This window comes from Dipodomys merriami, unplaced genomic scaffold, assembly GCF_024711535.1.
Source record: "Dipodomys merriami isolate MVZ:Mamm:240054 unplaced genomic scaffold, mDipMer1.0.p SCAF_441, whole genome shotgun sequence".
Classification (NCBI taxonomy): Eukaryota; Metazoa; Chordata; class Mammalia; order Rodentia; family Heteromyidae; genus Dipodomys; species Dipodomys merriami.
In genome coordinates, this window is record NW_027206004.1 from 440052 (window position 1) to 465686 (window position 25635).

General features: G+C 38.0%; 1 pseudogene; it reads right to left on the reverse strand.

The window, feature by feature from the left end:
• Positions 1-22566: 22566 nt before the first annotated feature.
• Positions 22567-22666, reverse strand: LOC138808147 (U6 spliceosomal RNA; annotated as a pseudogene).
• Positions 22667-25635: the final 2969 nt, after the last annotated feature.

Consider the following 25635-nt stretch of genomic DNA (forward strand, 5'->3'; position numbering starts at 1 on the left):
ACAGGCATTCTGGACTTAGACACTGAATACTCAGGAACTATCCATTGTGAAGGCCTTTACTGAAAGTACCCATTGAAATTAGTCATTTACTGAAAGTTAAAACTCAGGTTCCTGGAAAAACCGTGAAATGTCACAATAAAGTTCTGCCCATAACTCCCCTAGCAATAGCCATCAGCGGATGACAAGAAGTACCTAAAGTTACAGATTATTTTTAATTTTTTAATTTTTTTTACTTTTTTATTGTGGAAATACTGTACAGAGGAGCTACAGTTACATGGGCAAGATAATGAGTACATTTCTTATCAAGCAATTTTTGCCTCCTCCTTTGTTTCCCCCTCCCATCCCTTCCCATTGTCCCCCCGACCCCCCATCGAATCTTCCTCCCCCCTTCCCCTCACCAAAGTTGCAAAGTTCATTTTTCTCCATAAGAACTTGTACATCTCATTGTTGCAATGGGTCCACCTGTATCCCTATTTAAACGATTTGTTCTTTTTTCCCCTTCTCCTCCACAAAGTATTGATTATTGCTTAGCCTGCACTCGCTAGCCAATAAGATTGGTATAAGATTACCCAGTTAACAGAAGGGTCGGGGATCTCAACTCTGACCCACTGCAATGGTGACAGTTGTGAGTCCAGGCTCGACCTTGCAATAAATGACTCTAATGTGGTCACATAAGAACTGGCTCCATGGTGGTCTTTGGGGATCCTTATCTAAGCACAAGGCTAGTGTACACAGAGAACCACAGGGGCAGCTGTATCTGGAACAATGAAGCTTTTTTCCTCTTCTTTTCAGATAATCAATCATGATGTTGCAGTTGGCTCCACAACTGCTCCACATTTGTGCAGGTGGAAGGAAAGGATGCCTTAGACTGCAGGACGGCCTTGTGAACCCCTGGATTTATGTGTAACAATGCAGTTTGTGGTCCTCTAGGCAGGGGTGGCCAAGCTGAAATGGTGGTAAACTTTGCCTGGAGGATGGCACCCTGTGAGCCCTGCATGCATGGTGAAGCAGCCTGGAAAGTCCTGTGAACATCTCCGGGATGGCCTCTCAGTGGATTGGAGAAATTGACTCCTGTAGTTGCACATGGCAGGAGGCAGGAGGAGAGCAGGAATCTTGAAGATGGGAGAGGCACAAAAGCAAACGCATGTCTCCATTGAGACTCCTCGGCCATTCTAAGGAGGTTCACAACCCACACGTGGCGGCCACTGCACAGGTCCCCAGAGGCCCTACTTGTCTGGGGAGCAGTTCCTGGTCCTGATCCAGAGCTGGAACTTCCCAAGTGGCCCTGAGCTTGGCTGGGCTGGAGCGGAGCCTCGCAGCCTTGTTTCCTCTGCCCTGCTGAGTATATCCTCCTAGCACCTGCCCAGGCTACAGCACCCACAACAGGCCACCTCCTTGGGGCAGCCTGAAGCTGTGCTGACAATTCCTGCCTGGTGCCTGCTTAAGGCAAGAGCCAGGCCTAGCCCACAGCAGAGCTGGCCCTCACTTCCAAGGGCATCGAGAGACGCATGACAACCACAGGCCCAGCCTTGCTGCCCTCACTGCCCCTAGAGGTTAACTATCATTCCCTGCCTTTGTTCTTGAAATTCTTCAGCCATTGGTTGTCTCATTTTTCATTTTCTGTTTGGGTGGGACTCGAGACTTCTTCCTTTCTTCACCAAGCTAACATGTCCTAGCAAAGCCACCCCAACTACCAATCTACCATATATTATGTGATTTTTTTGTTTCTCTTCTATTTTCTTCCTCCATGGTATAACCCATTTCCACTGTATTTGAGGTCTGTGAGCTCCTACTTGCATATACAAATTTCTAATATGGGGAGGGGAAGGGAAATAAAATGCTGAAAGAAGTACACAGTATGACCCATTGTTACAATGAGATGAACAAGACACTATGTTGAAAATGAACTTTACTAGTTGGGAATGAAAGGTGAGAATTGGGGCGGTGGTGAGAAAAGGGATGGCAGGGAAAAACAAAAGAGGAGGTAACAATGTTCGTTAGATAATGTACTCACTAACTTACTTATGTAACTCTAATCCCTCTGTCTACCATTTTCACAATTAAAAAAAACATGAAAAAATTATCCTGGAGTACATTAAGTTCAAATTTCCTAAATGTTCTGTAAATTAAGACCAATTTTAAGTGGGAAGTAGGTTCTCAGAAACATTTTTTGTCAGTGTTTGTGTTGTGCATTATTACCCAAGTGTACATAAATTAACAGTAGGAGAAACAATAGGAATAGGAGAAAGAGAAGTTCTGTGTTTAAGTATAATGGTTCAATAAACTATAGAAGACTCTGCAAATAAGACAACTTTGAAACAATAAAGCCAAGGCCAGTATAAATACTGATAAAGACCTATGTGAGTGACATAGAGAAAGCATTACTCCTAAATGGAACATGAAGGATGAGGCCACTGTCTTTCTTCTACTAGCTCTAAATCATGGTAGCTAATCATGCAAATTTGTAAAAACTAGAATGGAAGAATAATTCTGGTTCCAAGCAAGTCATATATAAGACCATGGACTAAACTGGGGGAAAAAAAGGCCATGTTGAGAGAGCAGAAATTATTCTAGCAATGAACTGTTGGCTAAGATCATATTTCTTTTTCTTTTTCTTTTCTTTTTCTTTTGATGGTAGTGGGGCTTGAACTCCATGCCTGGGCACTGTCCCTCTACTCTTCAGCTCAAAGCTTGTGCTGTACCTCTTGAGCCACAGCACCACTTCAAGTTTTCTGGTGGTTATTTAGAGATAAGTGCCTCAGAAACTTCCCTACTCATGCTGGATTTGAACTGCAATCCTCAGATCTCAGCCTCCTGATTAGCTAGGATTACAGGTGTGAGCCACTGGCATCCTGCGTAGGATCACATGTAATTAACTTGCAATATATTATCTCCTTTTATTGTATACATTTTAGTGCTTTGGAAGTGAATTGTACCTTCATAGGTATTCAAAGCCTAATTTTCACGAACTTGCATTTCTTCAAATAGAAATGCTATAAATTTTAGAACAGACATTAAAATAGATATAAAATTCACTTACAGGAATTTGTCCAGCGTACATCCTCTATAGTGTGTCCTTTCAAAATTTGATTTTGGGGGATTTTTTCCAGAGTCTCACACATATTTTCAAGTGCACTGTCAATGAACTACAATTCCCTTTCGAAACACGTTTTTTACTTCTCTTTAATGCATAGAAGTGTAATGAATATACAATTCTTTTTGACCTTTACGACTTGAAAACTTGCTTGCTAAAATTATTGCAGTATTATAAAAATCGATCATTATGAGAAGTTTATCAATTTCTCCACAAATGTATTACTTTATTTTGTGTCATCTTTTTATGTTAGGGTCATACTAGTGAGTTTTCTTTGTCTTTTTTCTTAGATCCTAAAGAGTAACTTATTTCATATGCTCCTCCTATTGACTATTAATTTACACATGTTCTTTAAAGAAATATCCTATTCAGGAAAAATTATATGGAATTAGAAGATATAAAAATACTTAAGATTCAGAATCATTGTAGCATTCACATTGTAGCATTAGCAAATATGTTCCCTCTATCTGTTGGATAAGTTTCACTTCGGTTATAGTGTCCTTTGAATTATGAGTATAGTGTCCCTTGAATTATGAAATGCTATCACTTGATATAATCCAGTATATTCTTGCCTTTCTTTAGCCACTAATGATTTCCATTAGAAATCTTTACTCATACAATGTCATGAATTTTTACGTTTATCTCTTATAGGTTTTTACATCTCACATTTAGTTTGATAATCTTTTTTATTATAAATTTTTGTATAAGGATTGAGGTAGGCCAGGCGCCTGTAGGTCCCTCCTGTAATCCTAGCTAGGCAGGAGTCTGAGATCTAAGGACCACGGTTTAAAGCCAGCCTGGGCAGGAAAGTCCATGAGACTTTTATCTCTAATAAACCAACAGAAATCCAGAAGTGGTGCAGTGGCTCAAGTGGTAGGGTGCTCACATTGAGCTGAAGAGCACAAGGACAGTGCCTGAGCCCAGAGTTCCAGCCCCATGAGTGACAAAAAAACAAAACAAAAGAAACAAAAAAATGGATTGAGGTAGTAGTCTAAGATCATTCTGTAAATCCCGAAAGAAAATAGTGCCAATACACCCATTTAAGATTCTATTTTTATTTCATGAAGTCATAGGATAGTTTTCAAAATCTATTGACCATACAACTGAGAATTTATTTTTAACAAATCTGTTACATTCTTCTATGTGTCTGCTCTTGTAGTAGAACTATGTTGTCTTCACTACTAAACATGATAGAAAGATTCAAAGCTAGTATGAAGGATAAAGCTACACCATTTTACAAGATTGTTCTGACTGACCTGTATTCCTTGAATTTACATAGGAGTTTATTGAGCAGGTGGACCAATATTCTACAGAGATATCTAGATGTTTGATAGTCACTCATATTTTGTACCTTCAAAAAACACAAGACACCAGATATTATATATAGAAAAATGTCTTCAGAGAATACTTGAAACAACTAAAATTACCTCAGGAATTAGGTAAGATTTAGATAACACTGTAGCATAAAAAAGCTGAATGATAACAACTTGAGTTGTACAAAAACAACAGAGGAAAGTGAGAGGAGTAAGAATGATGGACCACATAGGAGCTATAGGTGATTGCTATTATGTTTCAAAAAAGACTTCAGAGAAGAGAAGGAGAAAAATAAAGTGTCCTGAGAGAAGTTTCTTTTTAATCCATCTAATAGCTGGTACTAAAATCAGTGGAAATGGGAAAAATTAAAATAGAAATTAAAGCGTTGTATATACATGTTGTAATAGGAATATGATAATTTTCAAAGAAATAAGAGAGAGAATAGTTAAACTCTAAAGGGAAAAGGAATGAAGAGAGAAAAGAAGCAAAGTAAAACCTTTATCAATAACGAACACAAGAGTTTGGAAGTGGAAATATTCTAAATTACAATAAAAATTGCTAGCGTGGATAGAATATGGATCACATGTTATCATATATAATTTTGAAAAAGCATAATAGGAATGAAAGTCATGGTTTAAAACATTATTTGGATTATAACTAGACAGTATAGCTCAGTGGTAAACCATTGGCTTTGCATATGTGAAGCAATGGTGTGAACTCCCAAGCATTACAAAGTACACACAAAGCACACACACACACACAAACAAAAGCCACATAAACACACACACACACACACACACACACCACATACACACATTTGCAATATTGATATTATCATATTAAACAGATGAAATTATCACAAACAGTAAAAGTATGTTAATATATGAAATAATAATATTGCTCGTAGTATTTAAAAGTTTAGTAGAAAGAAAATAGTCACAATATACTTGGATTTTAATAGATTAAGTAAATTGAAAATTAATAGAAACATGAGAACTTTCGCAAATAAGTTTTAAATAATAAACATTTTGAAACATGTTTCTTTCTATGTTAATAAATGATTGATATTACTGGTGTTTGAACTCAAGATTTAGAATATGATAGCGAGGTACTGTATATAACGATAGGGATGGCTATATCCATAATCATTTCACTCTGAATAGTTTTACACTAAGGTCTCATAGTTTCCCAGTCTCTCCCGAATTACAAACTCTATTTACACTTCCCACCATAGCTAGAAAATGGATGTCACAAATCACCATGCCGAGCTCAAAGTTCTTTTTTTAGTTCAAGTAAAAGTACTTCCAAAAAGTGACCAAGAAATGAAGCCTTTCTTAGTAAAGTATGTGCTTCTTAAAAATACTGTAAGTATTTGTTACCTGGACAAATATTTTTATACTATAAGAAAATAAATGTATTTAGATTCACTAACCATATAAAATTAAGAAATTAATTTTTAAATAGCCACATGTTAAATACTATAAAAGCAAAATATATGTGTCTGAATAATTTACATGTGTAAAAATCATGCAAAATTAAATTAACTGATCTTAAACTTTGAAAAAAGAATTACTCTAAAGAAACAAAAGGAGCCAGGCACTGGTGGCTCACACCTGTAATCCTAGCTACTCAGGAAGCTGAGATCTGAGGATCGCGGTTCAAATCCAGCCCATGCAGGAGAGACCGTGAGACTCCTATCTCCAATAAACCACCAGAAAACCGGAAGTGGCGCTGTAGCTCAACTGGTAGAGCGCTGGCCTTGAGCTGAAGAGCTGAGGGACAGCGCCCAGGCCCAGAGTTCAAGCCCCATGCCTGACAAAAAAAAAAAAAAAAAAAAAAAAAAAAAAGACACAAAAGGAAACATTTAAGCTCAAAATTTGAAATTTAGAAAATAAAATGAAGTAGGGGCTGGGAAGGTAGCTCAGTTGTAGAGCACTTGCCTTGCAAGCATGAGGCCCTGGGTTCAATTCCTCAGCACCACAAAAGCAAAAAGAAAAAAAGCCGGAAGTGGCGCTTTGGCTCAAGTGGCTCAAGCGCTAGCCTTGAGCTGAAGAGCTGAGGGACAGGGCTCAGGCCCAGACTTCAGGCCCCACAACCGGACCCCCCCACCCAAAAAAGAAAAGAAAATGAAGTATACTCTTCAGTTGACTTAATTAAGTGTAAACGCTCTGTATATCAATTTTATAATAAAAAATGCTTGAACAAAAAAAGCAAAAGTACCCATTGATCAATAGCAACAACAAAAGCATCAATAGTTCTTGTTTTGAGTGTACAAAAATATCGTTGGAATATATAACAATGTTCCTTCCCGAAGAAATGTACTCATTACCTCATTTATGTAACTGTAACCCCTGTGTACATTATCATTACAATAAAATTAATTTGAAATTAAAAATAAACCAAATAACATACCAATTAAGAATTCTTAGAAGCCATTGGTTAAAAATATTGTAAAAAACTCCCCTAAATATCCAAGGAATATACTTTGATGATACTATTTAAATGCTTCAACTTCAGCAGAAAAGCAAAAAGTTTAAAAACTGTTACAAAGTAAAGTAATAAATAAGAATATATTACTATTAATAATAATCATATGACAAATTTATAGTGGTAATCAAATATGTAAGAAATGAGGCAATTTCCATTCATTTGCACTTAATAAGTGAGAAAGAATTTTCTAGGTCTTTTTAAATTGTCATAAGTTTAATGAAGAAATTATTCTGTCACATCATATGATAATCAGACAAAGCTGAAATTAGAACAAAGAACAGATTTATTAAGTTTTTGGATGTTAATGTATATACTTATTTTGGTTGTGGAAAATGTGGGGATTTCAACTTGGGGTATATTGTTCTTGCAGGCCGGCATCATATCTGTGGTTAATTTTAGGATAGTGGTTCCCTTTCCACAAGAACATGCACCTGATCTGTCCTTTTAGCCTTCCCATCATCAATGGCATCAGAGTTGCACACCAACTTTTCTAGCTTGCTACCTTGCCTGGCCTGGATCCTCAGTCCTTCCAATCTTAGTTTCTAGATAGTGCAGGATGGTGGAAATGATCCAATTCACCCAGCTATAGATTGAGAAATAAGTCCACTAAATTTTGTCCTGGGTTCTGTCCTCAAGTCTTCTAAGTAGTTAAGAGTACACATGTGATACCCTGGTGCCAAACACTAAGAATATTTTTTAAAGCAAGTAGACATATATATGACTTAGGCTTGTGAATGCCTCAGGAGCAGTGAAGCACAGAGGATAGGTAGAATTTTAACTAGCTACTCAGAGGCTGAATAAGCTTAGCTAGCTACTCGGGAGTCTGAGATCTGAAGACCACGGTTCAATCATGAAAATACAAGCGATTATCTATATAAAAAAAAAAAAAACACAACAGAATTGTAGCAGTGGCTGAAGTAGTAGACCACTATCCTTGGGCACGGAAGTTGAGGAATAGTTCCCAGCGACTATCAAGCCTCAAGAATGATGAATGCATGCATGAGCATATGCACATGTTCGTGTGCGTACTCGTACATGCATGCACACATATACAAACACAAATGAATATTTCAATGTGAAGTTATTTATTTTTTTTTTACCTTGCTGTACTTTATTTCCCTCTATTAGTTCACAAATTAACAAAATCAGCTAAGGACCTATTTACATAAAATTCATCATGTTTCTCTAAAATCTACTCTCTTTTTGGAAGCCTGCTTTTATTTGTCCCAAAAGTAAATTATTCAGGAAGTCAATTCATCACTCTCAAGTCTATAGTATTAGATGATTGTTTAGGTTCCTCCTAGCAAAATGATTTTTTGAAATCCTGCATCAAGCAATATATTTCTTTCACTAGAAGAGAAACCTCTGTCAAACAATTAATAATAGCTTTTTCTCCTCCTGGCATTCATCTGTAGTTTTATTTTCTTCATATATTTCATGATCTATCTGTGTATGCCAAAGTCTGCGCTTAGCATGTGTATACCATTCATAGATACTGAAATTGCTATGGAATAAATAATGTTCACACTGACTATCTTGAAAAAGAAGAATTGGTTTCTTAGCACTTTAGGTAAGAACTTGAGGGAAAGAAACAAAAGGAAAAGTGAGGAACAACTCAACACATAGATTCAAATGAAACAAAACAACCCAAGAAAACAAAAATTAATTCAGTACTCAAGAACCTGCAGGAAATGAAAGATTTAAAAAAATCAGCTATGACAAGCTTATGAAATTTGTGACTACATGGGAGTGCACTGTTGGGAGGATAGTGGCTAAAGCCCAGACTGAACAGAAAGTTCTGTACACAATGCCATGCACCTGTTATTCTAAATTCCAGGAAGAATAACATCAAGTACACTGAGACCAAGTTAATACACAAGTAGGAAGCCAGTTTCTAGCTGAAAAATAATCAGGATAACTTAGGGCTGGCGGCATGACAAAGTGGTAAGAACATCCATTTAAGGGGCACAAAACACTCAATCAAACTCTAGTATTAGGGGTAAAAAAAAGCTATGATTTAAATAATTAGAACAATTGTAATACTTGAGTATTTGAGTGGAGAAAAATCCATTAGAGAGATAGAATGAACCCACGTTGTAATGCTACTTTAGTGATAATATTTAGTGGTACTTGAGACAAAACAGAGTTACCTTGCAAATGAGCATGGATGTACATTTGGGTGATGGAAATACTCTACTTACAAAGGTGTAAATTAGATTTTTTTGGGTAGATTGTAGTTCTTGAACTAAAAGCCTGGGTGATGTCCTTGAGCTTTTTCTCTCAAGGTTACCACTCTAATACTTTGAGCCACAGTTCCAATTCTGATTTTCTGTTGGTTGTTTGGAGATAAGAGGCTCATGGACTTTCCTGCCCAGGATGGCTTCAAAACATGATCGTCAGATCTTATCCTCCTGAGTAACCAGGATTCCAGGCATGAGCCGTTGACGTTTTTAATAATTCAGTAAATTGTATAGTAACAGAAGTTATAAATTATCATTGTAACCTGTGTAATATATGTGTATGTATAAATCATTGCATACAGTTAGAAATATATTGACATATTTTTGCATCTACAATAGATTTATGAAATCATCCTTCCTTATGAAATAAAATGGAAACAAATTTAATAAGGAGCAAAACAAAGGGAATTGTTACACATTACTACTTGTTGAATGGAAGATGAATTGTCCCGACCCGCAGGACTTCAACGAGGGCGGTGAACCTAAGGGAGAAGGAATGAAGGGACAAGAGACACGAAGGACAGCAAGACAAGGATTCTGATCAAGCTGCCAAATTTTATTTTTCACATAGGGGTATTTATATGCTTAGAATAAGGAAGCTTTTTCATTGGGTGTAGCAGCTGCAGGATGCTTGCTTAGGGCAGTGAAAAGGTGGTCGTTAGCAGCTACTGGGGGGTGAAAAGGTGGTTGTAAGCAGCTACTGGTATTTGTATGGGGCAGGATGAAAAGACCAGATTCTGTGAACAGCCTCCTGATGTTCCAGTGAGATAGTCAAGCCTATCATGCAGATAGACTCCCTGCAGGGCTCACATCATCTCCCCCTTTCTTATTTAGAAAATTGACCATCAATTGTTGGTGCTCTTTTTGAGGGGGTGACAGAGGCTCTGTTCCTCTAAGGGGCCAGGGTTTTTCTCTGCTCTGAGCAAGCGTCCTCACTTGGGGAGGGGAATTTTACAGGCCTTGGCATGTTTTTTGAGGAGATGGCTTGTGGGTATGCATGCCAACCGTCATGCACCAGAGCTTGCCACTCAGGGGTCTTGGGTTTTGGGATCTTGCGGATCCATCCCCCTGCAGTCTTACCTGCACCCTTGATTAGAGCATTTTTTCTTCCTCCCATAGGTGCATCCTCCCCCAAGTGGAGGGGCCTATAGGAGGAGGGGCGAGCCTATTTATGGCAATAGGCCTTGCCTGTTGAATGGTCAGGAGTTAAGAATAAGAAGGGTTTTCTAAATAAGAAAAAGAAGGGGGGCTGTTTCCCACTGGAACAAGCTCATGGCAAAAACACTAATTTCTAGATCTCAATGCTGCGTCTGCCATATCAAGGCGATGGTGATGAACCTGTATGGGCTTAGAAACCAAGAGATTAATCTATTATTTAATAAATTTAAACAGGATGGTCCATGTCTGGAGTTCTAGCTGCATCTGCAAGAGAAAAGGCATCATCCTCAGGGGGAAGGTTTCCCCTGGGTTGTGGTAAGCCATTAACCTGTTTTATCAAGCGTTCTGGCAGCCACCTTGGGGCTGCTTGTTCTTGATCTAAAATACAGGGTGAACCTCACCCCCAGATAAGAACAGGATCTGGGCCCTTCCATTTGCCTGTAAGGGGGTCTCGACACATGACAGACGGGCAGGCAGAACTGGAAGATCGGTGCCAATGCCTGTCAGCTGCCAAGTGGCCTTCATTGTCCAGAGTTAGAAAATTAAGGGAGAACAATGTGTGACTAAGGCGATCCCTAGGAGTGGAAAATGAAAAGGCAGAGGCTTTGAGGTGAGTAAGCCAGGTTGTTAGGGTGTGGTGGGCTCGTTCTACGATGCCCTGACCTTGGGGGTTATAGTGAATCCCAGTAGTATGATAAATCTGAAAAATAGCACAAAACTGTTTAAACTTGGCACTGGTATAGGCAGGGCCATTGTCTGTCTTTATGTGGGCTGGTTTTCCCATTACAGAAAAGGCTAAAACAAGGTGAGAGAGAACATTTTTGGCAGTTTCTCCTGAGTGTGGTGAAGCAAAAACAAACCCGCTAAATGTGTCTATGGAGACATGTATATATCTTGTTTTTCCAAATTCAGGAAAATGGGTAACATCCATTTGCCAGATTTGATTAGGTAGCAGTCCACGGGGGTTAACACCCAGATGTTGTACAGGAAGGGAGACAACACAGGCAGGGCATGACTTTACTATCTCCCGTGCTTGCTCTCTAGTAATTTTACAAAGCAATCGAAGACTCTGGGAATTTAGATGGTGAAGATTATGTAATTCTGTAGCCTTTTGGACAGGCTCAACAAAAACGGGAAAAATGGAATGAGTGGCCGCATCAGCTTGAGCGTTACCCTGTGTAAGAGGGCCAGGGAGATCAGAATGTGCCCTAATGTGTCCCAGAAAAAATGGATGTCTCCTGGCCTGAATTAGCTGTTGAAGCTGAGTAAATAAAAATGCTGCATTGGAGGAAACTTTAATAGCGGGTAAAATTTCTAGCAAGAGAACAGAATGAGCAATGTAAGCACTATCTGTATAAATATTAATAGGCTTATCAAAAAACGTCATAAAAACCTGTGTTATAGCGAATAACTCCACAAGCTAGGCTGATTGGTAAGGGGCATCAAAGGTGGTGGTATGGTTGTTAACAATGAAGGCTGCACGGCCATTGCTTGAGCCATCTGTAAAGACAGTGAGGGCTTGAGGAATGGGAGTCTTTTGAGTAACATTGGGAAAAACAAATGGATATAGCTGGGCGAAGTGTAAAAGGGGATCATTGGGGAGATGATTGTCAATTAGTCCTAAAAATCCTGACAGGGCGATGCCCCATTCATCCCCAGTCTGAAGTAAAAATTGACTCTGGTCTTTGGTGTATGGAATTAAAATTGTATCAGGGTCCTTGCCGAAATATTGTCGAGAGAGCAAGTGAACTTTGATAATGATAGAGGCTACCTGGGCAGGGTAAACAGCAATAACCTTGGGGGATGTGGTGGGTAAATGGACCAAAAGCAGGGGGCTGCCCTTATTATTGGAGTGGGGAATCTGTTGCCAAAACAATCCTGTGGGTGTATGAGGGGTATGTAAAATAATTAAGACCAGAGGAAGATTATAGGAAATCTGTGTAACAAAATGCTGGGCGATGGCCTCAGTAACTTGGCTTAAGGCATTTCGTGCATTGGGAGTAAGCTTGAGAGGAGAGGAGGGGTCAGAATCCCCTTTTAAAATCTCATTAAGAGGCAAAAGCACGCTGGTGGGCAACCTTAGGTATGGCCTAAGCCATTGAATATCTCCAAGCAATTTTGAAGATCATTAAGGGTGTGAAGATGGTCTAAACGAAGTTGAATTTGAGGAACCCGAATTTGATTATTTTGGAGTTCTAGACCCAAATAAGTATAGGGATCCTGTGTTTGAACTTTATCGGGGGCAACCTGTAGTCCCAGGGCAGTAAGGGCTTTATAAAGGTCTAAATAGCAGTTTCTAAGTTCGTGGGTGTCAGGTGCAGCAAGCAACATGTCATCCATATAATGTAATATATAGCCACGCTGCCATCGTTTTCTCACAGGGTCCACTGCCTGGGCAACATATTTTGACAAAGGCTAGAGCTATTGGGGAAGTACCTTCCATTGAAATCTTTGCATGGGGCCTTGAAAGTTAATGCGAGGAAGGCTAAAGGCAAAATAGGGTATGTCCTCAGGATGTAGGGGAATGGTTAAAAAAAAACAATCTTTTAAATCAATAACCATTTTGTAATAGTCCCTGGGAATAGCCACCAGTGTGGGAATGCCTGGCTGTAGTGCTCCCATTGGGCGCATAGCTTTATTAACGGCGCGTAGATCTTGTAAAAGGCGCCATTTGCCTGATTTTTTCTTTATAACAAAAATAGGAGTATTCCATGGTGAAGTAGATGGCTCTATATGGCCTGCCACCAACTGTTCCTGTACTAACATGGAGGCTGCCTCCAATTTTTCTTGGGTAAAGGGCCACTGATCCACCCAAATGATTTTATCTGCATGGGGCACAGGAGGGTCAGGGGCCGATACTAAAAATCCAAATACCCAAGCCCATGTTTATCTGTTTTCTGGGTAGCTTGGATGGGCTCAACGATTCCTTCTCCTGATTTCCCAAGACCCGTACCAGGGACAAATTCCATACGGAGCATTTGATGTGTAACCACAGAATTGGGACTAGCAAGGATAACTTTCATCTGGGTCAAGATATCCCAGCCCCGTAGGTTAACAGGGAGGTCAGGAACAAGAAAAGGAGTAACAGTTACCTTATTGCCCTCTTTGTCAGTCCAATTAAGAACCCTGGAGCTTACCAAAGGGTTTTTTGACTGCCCTATGCCTTTAAGGTCAGTTAGGGACGAGGTAAGGGGCCAACTTGGTGGCCAATATTTTTGGGAAATAATTGTGGCATCTCCACCAGTATCCAAAATTCCCTGAAACTCCTTTCCTTCAATTCGCAGGGTGAGGGTGGGTCTTTTTTGAGTGATAGGCTGAACCCAATATGCATCAGAAGACCCCAAAGAAGCAGTTCTTCGCAGTGTAGTCTGAGCAGTGGAAGAACCCCCTGAATTTAATGGGAGCAGTATCAATTGTGCAAGCCTAGTTCCAGCTGGAATAGCTGCAATACCATTAATGGCCGTGGCCAAAATTTTTAATTCTCCTGTATAATCATTATCAATAATACCAGGAAAAACTTGGACACCTTGTAAGGTAGCAGAGGTTCTTCCAAAAATAAGGGCACACATATGAGACGGAGGGGGTCCCAGGGTCCCAGTGGCTATTATTTGAGGTCCTTGTACAGAGTCTAGTACTGTGTTGGTGGCGGCACAGAGGTCCAGTCCTGCACTGCCTGGGGTTGCCCACTGGAGGGAAGCAATTGTTGAGAGAGGTGGGGGGCTTGTGTAGGACTGGGAGTTTGGGAGGGGACAAACCCTATTGCCTCTGGGCTTGTCTTGGGGATAGTCGGGGCCAGGGGCTGGCCCCGAGGGAAGTTTCCCAAATGAGAGAGAATGGACTGTTCAAGGGCATTTGTTTTAGATCTACATTCGTTGGCCCAAAGAAGGCCCTTACCACATTTGGGACAAAAAGTGGCAGGGAGTGGTCTACCTGTAGCTTTGGAGGGCACTGCCCCTTGGCTTTGTTTGCCAAAGGGACATTCACGTGCAAAGTGACCAGGTTGTTTACAATTAAAGCAAGTATGCGAGCTGGGGACTGAACCTTGAAATGCCTTGTTAAAGGCAACACCTATGGCGAGCCCCATGGTGTGAGCAGTTCCTACTCCAGCACAAAGCCTGACGAACTCAGAGAGATCACCCTTGTTTTTATGTGGTTGGAGGACATCTTGACATGCCGGATTAGCATTTTCAAAGGCAAGATGTTTAACAAAGGCACGTTCACTTTCACTAGGCCCAAGAAGCCTTTCTGCAGCCAAGTTAAGCCTCAAGACAAAGTCACTGTAGGGTTCCTCTGGCCCCTGTCTAACCTTTGCCAGGGAAGTAGTAGCCTATCCCTTTTGAGGGAGACGCTTCCAAGCATAAAGGCCAGCGTTTTGAATTTGTGCCAAAAGTCCGGTAGGAAAGTGCGCCTGTTTAGCATTGGTATCAAAGGGCGCATTAACCAAAAGTTTATTATAGGTCCAGGTTTTTGAAGATGTTTTAGCCAAATTTTTTTGCACGGTCTCTCTACATTGTTCCTTAAAGTCCGCATTCCATAAAACAAAATCACCCACACTAAGGGTGGCGCGGGCCAGGAACTTCCAATCATTAGGGGTGAGCCAGCGTGCACTTTGGTTTTCTAACAGGCTAATGTATAAGGGGCAGTTGGGCCATATTGGGCACATGCATTTTTAAGCTTTTCAACAAACCGGAGGCTAAGCCTCTTATAATCTTGTTGGCCTTTTCCCTGGGTGGGTTGTTCCTCTTCATCCACAGTATCCTGTTCTTCATCTTCCTTTTCCTCCTCTTCTGATTCATCCTCCTCACCCTCTGAGGCCCTATCTATCTGGCTCCGAGTTACTGGAAAGGCGAGAACTGATTGATAGCCTGATCTAACCTTAATTTTATCAGGCGTTTTTGGCGTATTGGTCAAGGCCAGTATGCGGAGTTCATAATCAAGGGACCGCAGTTCTTTTAAAAGTTGAAGGTGTTCTCGCCTATGTTGAAGAGTCTCGCGTAAAGGTGCCAGGTTAGGTAAAGGGGGGGGGGACATCTTGATCTGGAGGAGCAGTGGGCCCTTGAAAGGCCGGGTCACAAAAGGGAGGGGGTGCATAAGAGGAATGCGGAATATTTGAGGTAGAGGGTATAATCTGAGGTAGGGGATGACTGAGTAAAGGGGGCCAATCAGGCTGACGATATTGGGCCGCCTCCTCTTCCAGGGTGGCCTCCTCCTCGGGATTTAAATTATTCTGAGGGGAATGGGCAGCCTGGAGTACAGGATAATAATGTTCATCTACCTTTTGAGAAGGAGTTTCAAGATCTAATACAACCGATGGGCAAGCCTCGGGGGGCCGAGAGGCATGTTGGAGAACCTCCTCTCCCGTTTTCACAAGTTTTAAAATTCCACTATCAAACAGAGAACATTTTAAAAAGTCATTAATCAAATTCCAATAGGAAAAGGCCATAGCAGGAACCTTTTCTGAACCAAAGGTTTCATAATAATCTTTTAAACAATCTCCTACTCTTTGCCAGCTTTTTGCATCTATGATTCCTTCAAAGGAGAACCAAGGACACAAGTCCTCTATGAATGAGAAAAATAATTCTAAACCCTTTTTCTTAACCCGCGTTCCTCGTGTCTTGAAGGCCTCCTTGAGGTCTGACATAAATATACCATGTGACTATATTGCTTGTCCCATAGTGGGTCACTTACCATGTACTGTCCCCACTCTCCTTCTGGATCTGTCTCTAGGTGGGGTGTGTCAAGGCGATCTCGTGATCTCGGACTGTACTTGGCCAAGTTTTCCCAGAGGAGGGCGTTCCTTCCTTAGTCAGAGGCTCGAGCCCCACGTTGGGCACCAGTTGTCCCGACCGGCAGTACTTCAACAAGGGCGGTCAACCTAAGCGAGAAGGAATGAAGGGACAAGAGACACGAAGGACAGCAAGACAAGGATTCTGATCAAGCTGCCAAATTTTATTTTTCACACAGGGGTATTTATATGCTTAGAATAAGGAAGCTTTTTCATTGGGCGTAGCAGCTGCAGGATGCTTGCTTAGGGCAGTGAAAAGGTGGTTGTTAGCAGCTACTGGGGGGTGAAAAGGTGGTCATTAGCAGCTACTGGGGGGTGAAAAGGAGGTTGTTAGCAGCTACTGGTATTTGTATGGGGCAGGATGAAAAGAACGGATTCTGTGAACAGCCTCCTGATGTTCCAGTGTGATAGTCAAGCCTATCATGCAGATAGACTCCCTGCAGGGCTCTCGACAATGAATTGTGAGAATCAGATTGGGAAAACCATCTCTACTTTAACAAAATGGATAATTGCTATTAATTTCAATCAACTGTGGAGGGGGGGAGTATTGGATGAGGGGGCTGGGGGAGGCTGGGAACGGATGTGAAGGGTAAACAAAGGAGGAGGCTGCAATGCTTGATAAGAAATGTACTCATTATCTTTCCCATGTAATTGTAACTTCTTGGTACAGTATGTTCACCAAAAAATAAAATAAAATAAAAAAGAAATAAAAAAGAAAAAAAGTGTAGGGAAAAGTTATATAAAGACCCATTACACTTAAATCATGATTTATTGAATGGAAATTCCCTTGTACAACTAGTTAAAATAATAAAAATATAATTAAAAACAATGGAGACATCTGATCTTAAACTGTGTTCTCTTAAACCATGAGTCAATATAATAGTTTCCTCCTCAGAAATTTTCTTTGCAGGTATTTTCCTCATAGTGAGAGAAAAATGATCAATGCAATGAATATCAATATATCACATTGCACATCAGAAAGAGACACAATAAAAATCACAGTAAAAATGGTGGAATTCACCACATGATAAAATAACAGGTAGAATGTGCCAAATGCTAATTGATTATTTTTCCCAGTACTTTACCTATGGTATCTAATTTAATCCTCAGAATAATTCCATAAAGTGGAACTACTTACATTTTTAATTCTTCAGAGTTGTAATTACTAGTACAACATTGCACACATGGTAAGTGTTAGCCTGAGGTCCATCCCCGAATGTATCAATTAACCTCATTCTATTTTGTGACTAAAATTCTAGGAAAAATTCCCAGAATTATTGTGTACACTCATAATATTTCAGTTTACCTTTGTTAGAAAATAGGGAACTGTAATATGAAAACTCGAAGTTCAGAATCAATGCTAACCTCCCTGGTGAAAGGAACTGCTAAAGTATAACATTCTTGATTTCTAGGTCAAAATAGCAGAAATCATATTCTATCCCTTCACTCAACCCTGCACTGCCTGGGGACCCTAACTCTGTTTAACACTGTCTTACTGAAAGAATGACCTCCCCAATTCCTGATGGAAACAGACTGCAGGTCTTATGGACCAATCATTTCCACATTGTAGCTCAACAAAGTTGTTTACCATTAGAAGTATTTTGATTGCTATTTATACCCAACATTTTGAGACAAAGGTACTACTTTAAAATGCTATTAAAGCAACACTGATATAAAAATCACCTTTGACCCCAGATAAATAATTTACCTTTCATGTAACCAAAAATGCAGTCTGACCTATTATTAATGTTAGGAATGAGAGGATAAAAAATCATAGACAAGAAGGCCTAAGCATGAATTAAAGCCTCTCCAACTTGTGAATACAATTGGTTTAAAAAGACATTAAGGCCTGGGAAGGTGGCTCAGTGGTAGAGCGCTTGCCTTGCATGCATGAAGCCCTGGGTTCGATTCCTCAGCACCACATAAGCAAAAAGAAAACAAACCGCAAGTGGTGCTGTGGCTCAAGTGGAAGACCGCTAGCCTTGAACTGAAGAGCTGAGGCACAGCGCCCAGGCCCAGAGTTCAGGCCCCACTACCAGACCCCCCACCCCCGAAAAAAAGATATCAATACTACTATATTTGTTCAAAATTTCTTATGATACTGAAGATTCAATTGTAAACTGTTAACACTTGAAAATAATTCATTTTCTTGGGAGTAGGAAACATAAAACAAGATTAATCCTAATCATTTTCAAAGACATTTATTTATACTACAAATTCACTCTTATAACTACAAAGATTCTAAAAATAACTGAAGCATAGTGTCACGAAGGACATAATTTAACTTCATCATATATATTCAAAGGACTTTGCTAATAGAAAATAAATTTATACTAATAATTAGCTCACCCAATTCACTTCCATTTTTTTATTCTATATCTTTTATTTTCATAAAAACTGGCTTTTCATAAAATGATGCATAAAAAGCCTATATACCCACTTACATTTTCAGATTTTAACAATGTTTATTTCAGAAATATATTTAGCTGTATAGTCAATGAACTGAAATAACACTAAAATATTCAAAGGGTTTTCAGAAATTGCAAGACTCGCTCTGGGATGTTATTTATATTGGAAAGGATATTCAAAAAGCCTTATTTGTTAAAGTTGTGATAGTTACTCCCACAAAAGTACTATTAATGAAGAAACCTTTGTATGTATAATACAACTTCAAATGCATCCACAATCTGGAGGTGACACATGCTTTTTGTTTGTTTTTGCAATGTATATCTAACAAACATATCCACAATACTGATTTTCAGTCAATACGATGGGATATTCAAACCTAAAAAATACGGTTTATTATCTTAGTGTGAATAGATACAATCTTACAAAGAAAGTTATTTTCAACAGAAATCCGGAGTTTATCCACCTTGAGTTTCACAGGAATAACCGGAGAGTAATACCTGTTTGGTCAAGTTGGTCAAAATTACTCTATGAGTATATCTTTAAAGTATATCCAATTTAAGAGGTCAAATACATATTTTGTATTGACAGTCATGTTACAGCAATAACTTACTACCTAATTATATGTGTATCTTCTTTCCTAGCATATACTAAGAGCTGAAAGTGATCTCTTTTATCTAACTTAATGGTGTAAATGCTTTGATTATGATGATGTTATTATTTTACAAATAAAATGTACAGAAGGGTGGTTCCACTGAAATGACAGGCCGGAACACTGATAAATAACAATATTGCAACATAGCTCTTTTCAGCCTCACTCTGTCCACATTGGCAAGCAACATTGCAACTGCAGACACACACACACACACACACACACACACACGTGCACACATGTACACACACATATACATGAATGCCAAATTCAGGGTTTATTGTACATAAAAGTTCAATTAAAATATTAGTGATTAGGAAAAAAGATAATTTGACTTATTACAAAATAATACATAATCCAATTACCACGGTTGTTATATTTTAATTGTCTCTCCACATGTGACCACTTAATTTATTTTTAGTTCATTCATTCATTCATCATTCATTAGTTTGGTGCCAATACTGGAGCTTGAACTCATGGCCTGGCTCTGTCCTAGAATTTGTTATGTTTTTGTTTTAGTTTTCTCAATTCTAGCATTTTACTGCTCATACTACAGCTCCATTTCTAGCTTTTGCTAGTTACTTTCAAACCAGAATCTAATGCACTTTTTTGTCTGGTTTCAAAGAACAGTCATCAGATTTCGTCTTTCTGATTAGGTAGGATTAAAGACCTGAGCCACCCGTGTGGCTCTTAATTTTTCCTGTACATATGTAATGCACATACTTAGATAGTAATTTAAAACTGAGAGCATAGAAGCAAGATGTACAGTGATGATATTGTCCTGTCAGAATTTCAAGTTAGTAATGTAAATTTCTTAAAAGACCATACACAAAAAATACTTAAGAAATCTGATGTTGTGTGTGTACATGGGGTGTGTGTGTGTGTGTGTGTGTGTGCTGTTGCAATATGTTCCACATATAAGCACTGTGCAGCGGTGTCCAGCCATTCACAGTTATTGCATGAATATCTGCCTTGAGATATCAACTTATGGGCAATGTCTAGGTGTCCACTCTAGGGTTCGCGATGAAGAGGGGTATACTCATCCTCATCCCTAGTATTCATATAAGTGGCCTTTTAGGAAAGTACTCTCCACACTATAGTAAGCTGCAAAACAAGCACTCTACCACTGAGCCACCTTCAAAGCCCAAGGATTAAGATTCTTGTCTGTAATTTGGTCAAAGCTGTGTCTCTTTACGTAGGCGACTAAAAATGTATTTACTATTTTCAAGTAAACACATAAATTCTATTTCCATCTCTTTTAAAAAATAAAAAAAAATGTTTGCTCTGTAAATTGATTAGAAGCATGGATTTTGTGGCTAGCTATGTCATTTCACATCTGTATCTCTTTTCCGCTTTCTCTTTCATGGTTCTCATAGACAATATGGTTGCTCCATAATTATCCTAATTTATTTTGCTTCTATATTTTTAGTTGCATCATTTCACTTTCTGCTCTGCCATTTCCCAGAACAGCACCACATAAACAGAAAAATCCAGAAGTTGTTCTGTGGCTCAAGTTATAGAGCGCTTACCTTGATTTGAAGAGCTAAAGGACAGTGCCCAGGCCCAGAGTTCAGGCCCTACAACTAATTTTAAAAAAGGATCTAAATACTTGATAATTCTACTAACAGATCTGACTGAAATCAGTTGAATCACACTTTTCCTGTACAATGAAGGAATAGGTCCAGGCTAGGAAAGCAGCTACAGAAGGCAGGGAGATTGTATCTGTGACAAAACTTTGTGGAAAATGGAATCAAGGATTACTTACTGGTGATTCACTTGCACTTGAAGCATGATTCTGAACTATTGCTTGCTGATTCTGAACTATTGCTTTGATCATTATATTTTCCAAGAAGAAAAAGTGAAATTTCATTGATAGTAAAGGACTACTAATACATTTTGACTTCTCATTAAGCATCTTCAATCATCAAAATCAATTGAAGGCAATAGACAGGACTATTTTTAGATGAAAACAAGTGTCTTTAAAAAAACAAGAATTTAGGTAGTCATACCAAGGACTTCTATTTTACTACTGCATTATACATTTTTTCTAATGTTGGATACCAACATTAGAAAGCTACTGGAAAACTCTTAAAGCCCATATGTTGAATAGTGAGTTCTCTTACACTATAACATGATATTTCCCAAATCATTTACAAAGAAGGCATTGTTTCCTATTTTCTCATTCCTAGAATAAGTTGCACATGAAGACACCAAAGGTCCTCATGTTCAGACAAGGAACAAGATGAAAGAGTGAGGAATTGTATCAATTTCAAGAAAAAAATGGAGTAGGATCCAAGCAAATTTCTTCTTTGGGATGCCAAAATTAATCCGCTTACTATGGTGTGAAGACTACTTTCCAAAAAGGCCACCCAAATGAATACTAGGGATGAGTATGAGTATACCCCTCTTCATATGGAAGCCTAGAGTGGACATTTAGACATTGTCCATGAGTTGGTAGCTCAAGGCAGATATTCATGCAATAACTCTAAATGGCTGACACCCCTGCACAGCGCTTATATGTGGAATAATACCAGAGTGGAAGATACCAATCCCCAAACTAAAGGCCTCTTGTCCGCCTTGCATGTTGCTGCTGGGAATAGAAATCGAATAGGTACTCTGTTGAACCATTATATCAAACCAAGTTTGAAGAACAGCTTGGAAGAAACTGCATTTAATATTTTCAAAAGGATAAGTATGTATCACTACCTCTTTGAAGTTGTGGAAGGCTGTACAAATTGTTTTCATAAGTCGTAATGTTTTGGTTAAGTTTATTAAATTTCAAAAATGCCAGTCCATCCTTTGTGGCCCTACCATTTTTTTCACAATACAAAGCAACAGCAATATCTTACTTTAAAAATTCATGGATTCCATGGTATTCTTCCAAGTGAATTGCCTGACTCTGATGTCAAAATATATTCAAGAATTTTTTGTATACATCTATAATGATTTCTGCAGAGTTTGTGATTTTTTAATCAGAAATAATTTTAACTTATCTGTTGAAATGATTAGTATAGAAACTAAAGATGTTCCTGGTGCTTTTAGGAAAAAAGTATATCTATGTTTGTACAATATCCATAATCTATTTCATTCGCTCCTATATATAATACTTTGAATTCTACATTTTTATATAATGTATAGTTTCATTAATAAATGTGTCCTTTCAGATTGCATTCCATATAGAAGAAGTTTAAGATTCCTTTTTTTCCTAGGTCCTTATATTATTTTATTTCTTTGGGATAACATGACAATGTTATCTAATTTCAAGTTTTGTAAAGATTATGCTATGTAAAGGCCTTTCTAAGGCGAAGATTTAATACACTGATGTAAAACTAACCTTTAATTCTATGAATTGCATGTATTGTTACACTTGTATTTTTGTAATCAACTTTTTAATAACTGTTTTTATATTTCTTGCATCAGAAGAATGAAAAATATGGAATACTTCACAAATTTTCATATCATCCTTGTGCAAGTGCCATGTTAATCTCTGTGGTATTGTAATTTGGGTAGACCTGCTGCTGAAGCATGTAGTACCCTCTAAATTTAAGTACTTAATGATGCAATCTTTATACAGGCATATATCCATGGTTGCCTATTTGTAACAAGGAACCCTTATTGTTCCTTAAAATGCGATTGATCTTGTTTCTCTAAAATTCTGTGTATAGTGGAAAAGCTTATATCATTTGGTCGATTGCTCATATTTACAATTTTTTTGTCAATGACTATTTTGTCGTTTTCATTTTAAATTTGATCATACTTTGAAGCCTTTAAAGCTAAGACCAAAGGTGATGGCTTTTCAAGTACTTATTTATCAACTGAGTTAGCTTTGTAGAGCTAATGGGTTCAAAGTAAGCCTTGCTTGAGAGCTACTTCTAAACTTCCGCAGCTTAAAATTTCCCAAATGAGGTCTTGCTGGGACAAATGTCTACCTGAACCTTTTACCCTTCTTCCTTGTAGGAACAGACCAACCAGAATATCTTACGCTGACAGCATAGATTGTCTTACTGGAACAAAACTAATCTTAGTTACAAGGGATCATAGAGAGATTAACAGTTCAGTCATAACTGTTCAGACTAGAAGGGATTTTATCAAAATATAATTGTTTATTATACCTATCATTTCAAAAGTAGCTAAAGCCAAGAAGGTGAAAAAATTTTCATACGCATGATTACCTACTGTCCTGGCCTGTCTATCATCCAACCAAGCAGGAACTTACACTACTGACTCTCTATCACCAAATATTTCCATAGCTCCTGGAAAAGTCCATATGTTTCTCCTCGATATTAGGCCTTAAATTGGTAATGTTTTAATCACAGTGTTTCCTCTTGCCTCTAGGCTGTAAATCTACAAATGGTAAAGCTTGAAGTCTAACTCTACCAAACACTGAGGTAGAGATAATGGAATAATACTTTAAAACAGAGTTGCCTTTGATTCCCTAACCACAACACAACAATGCAAAACAATTTTTATATTATATATACTTATATATTTTATATTTATAAATATAAAATATGTGCTGATTTTAAATTTCACACAGTGAATCTTACTAGAATTGATAATTTGACAAATATATTGACATTTATTCCAATAAATAGAATGGAATATAAATAATTAGGTTTAGGATATATATTAGAATATAAAAAGTATTAATGCAATATCATCGGTATAAACTTGTGATACGTTCTAAGTGTTCGTGATCTTCTGAATTCACATGGTAAAATAACAGTATTGTTTTCTGCTAATCTATAACGGATTTTACTCTGATGCTCTGTTTATTGTTTTAACTCGCTGGTCCCAAAGTGTTTTTCTCCATATTTCTGAAACGTTCTTACTGATTATACCCAAATTTTGCTGATATGATGTCTAAAAGCTATTATTCTTTTGAAGGACCCACGGATCTGAGGATACCAGTTCCCAGTTATCTGTATCATCAGAAAACAAGGGCAAGACTTCTCACATAGGCCCATGCAACATGCCAACAGAAAATAATTGAAGACATCTCAATTTCTCATTTCCTATAATATTTCAGGACCCCAATTCCTTACAAGAAGTAGCAGAATTTAATTGTGAAATGGAAGGCAAGTTAAAATGAAAGATGAGACCACAAAATCAGAGAGAAAGTACTGTAATTCAAACTTTCAATTTACAGATGACCAGACCATATGAGTGAACAAAATTACAAATGAACAAGATTATTTTTAATACCCCTCTCCTAATGATTAATGAAAGATTTCAGTGCAGCCAAAAAATAGTTTCTGTAATGTTAGATCCATAAGTGGCCTACCAAGCTAGGAATACTTGATTTAGAGGTCAAATATAATTTAGAAAAACATTAATTGATAATATCCTTAGTGCTTCAAAACACTGGTACTTCAGTAAAACTAGGTTCTGTAGTATAAAAAAATGTTGTCATTCTCAAACCAAAGATAACCTATATTTAATCTCCTGAAAGTATATTCATTTTCAAATAAACTATTTAAAATCACATTTGCCAAAATAACACTTTACAAGTAGATGATAGTGACATTACAAGGTTTTCAAGTGTAGGGAGCTAGTTACAATAGAGTTGATTTACGTACCCAGCACCAATAGCAAACAAGTTCAACCATTCATCAAAATGTAGAAATAGTACTCCCCACCATTTGTGTTGTTCAGTAGGTGCCTTCCAGAAATGTGTTAAATAGATCAGCCTCCCATATTTCAAACCCAAATATTAGCTAATAAAGTAAATTTTTATCACATAAGAAAGTACATTTTAAAAAGTGACTAATAGTTGCCTTATCATGTGTTGTTTTATATTTTCCCTATCTGTCTAACATAGTAAGAAATATGACTTTAAGTTTTGAATATGGGTACTGATGAGAGATGTGACAAAAATAAAATCTGTCTTTTATTTCTGTCATATTCCTCTAAGTTTTAAATTTTAGTTTTCTTCTTTTTCCAAAACTTATAGGTAGTAGAAAAAATTATCCTATGTAAAATAAAATAATCATACACCATTGTACAAAGCCATTTATAATAACTGGTAGTTAGAAATAAATTCTAAGCCATTTTTAAATTTTCTTGTTGACTAAAGATTAATCTTCCAAATGAACGCGAATAAAATCATGTCTAAGTGCTTCACATCTCCAGTCTGCAAATTGCTATTGCAGATGAATGAATTATGGAAATATAAGCTGACATCAGTTCAAGTATATGTGGGAGTGAAACTCCATGGAATGTATATAAACTTTTCAAAGTATTAACAGGCACTTTAACAGAATGACTATCAGGAAATTGAAACCAGAGAGGAACAATAGTAAAAAAATAGAATAAATGAAAAATGGAACAAGGGGCAAGTACAGCTAGTATACTCAATGTACATATGTAATGAAGGAAGTGCTAAATCTGAACTCAATCTTGGAGAAAGAGTTGGTTGACATTGATAGAAGGAGTGATTCTGATCCAGGAGCATTACACAATTTGATGGACATATTTAATTGTAAAACACTTGCAC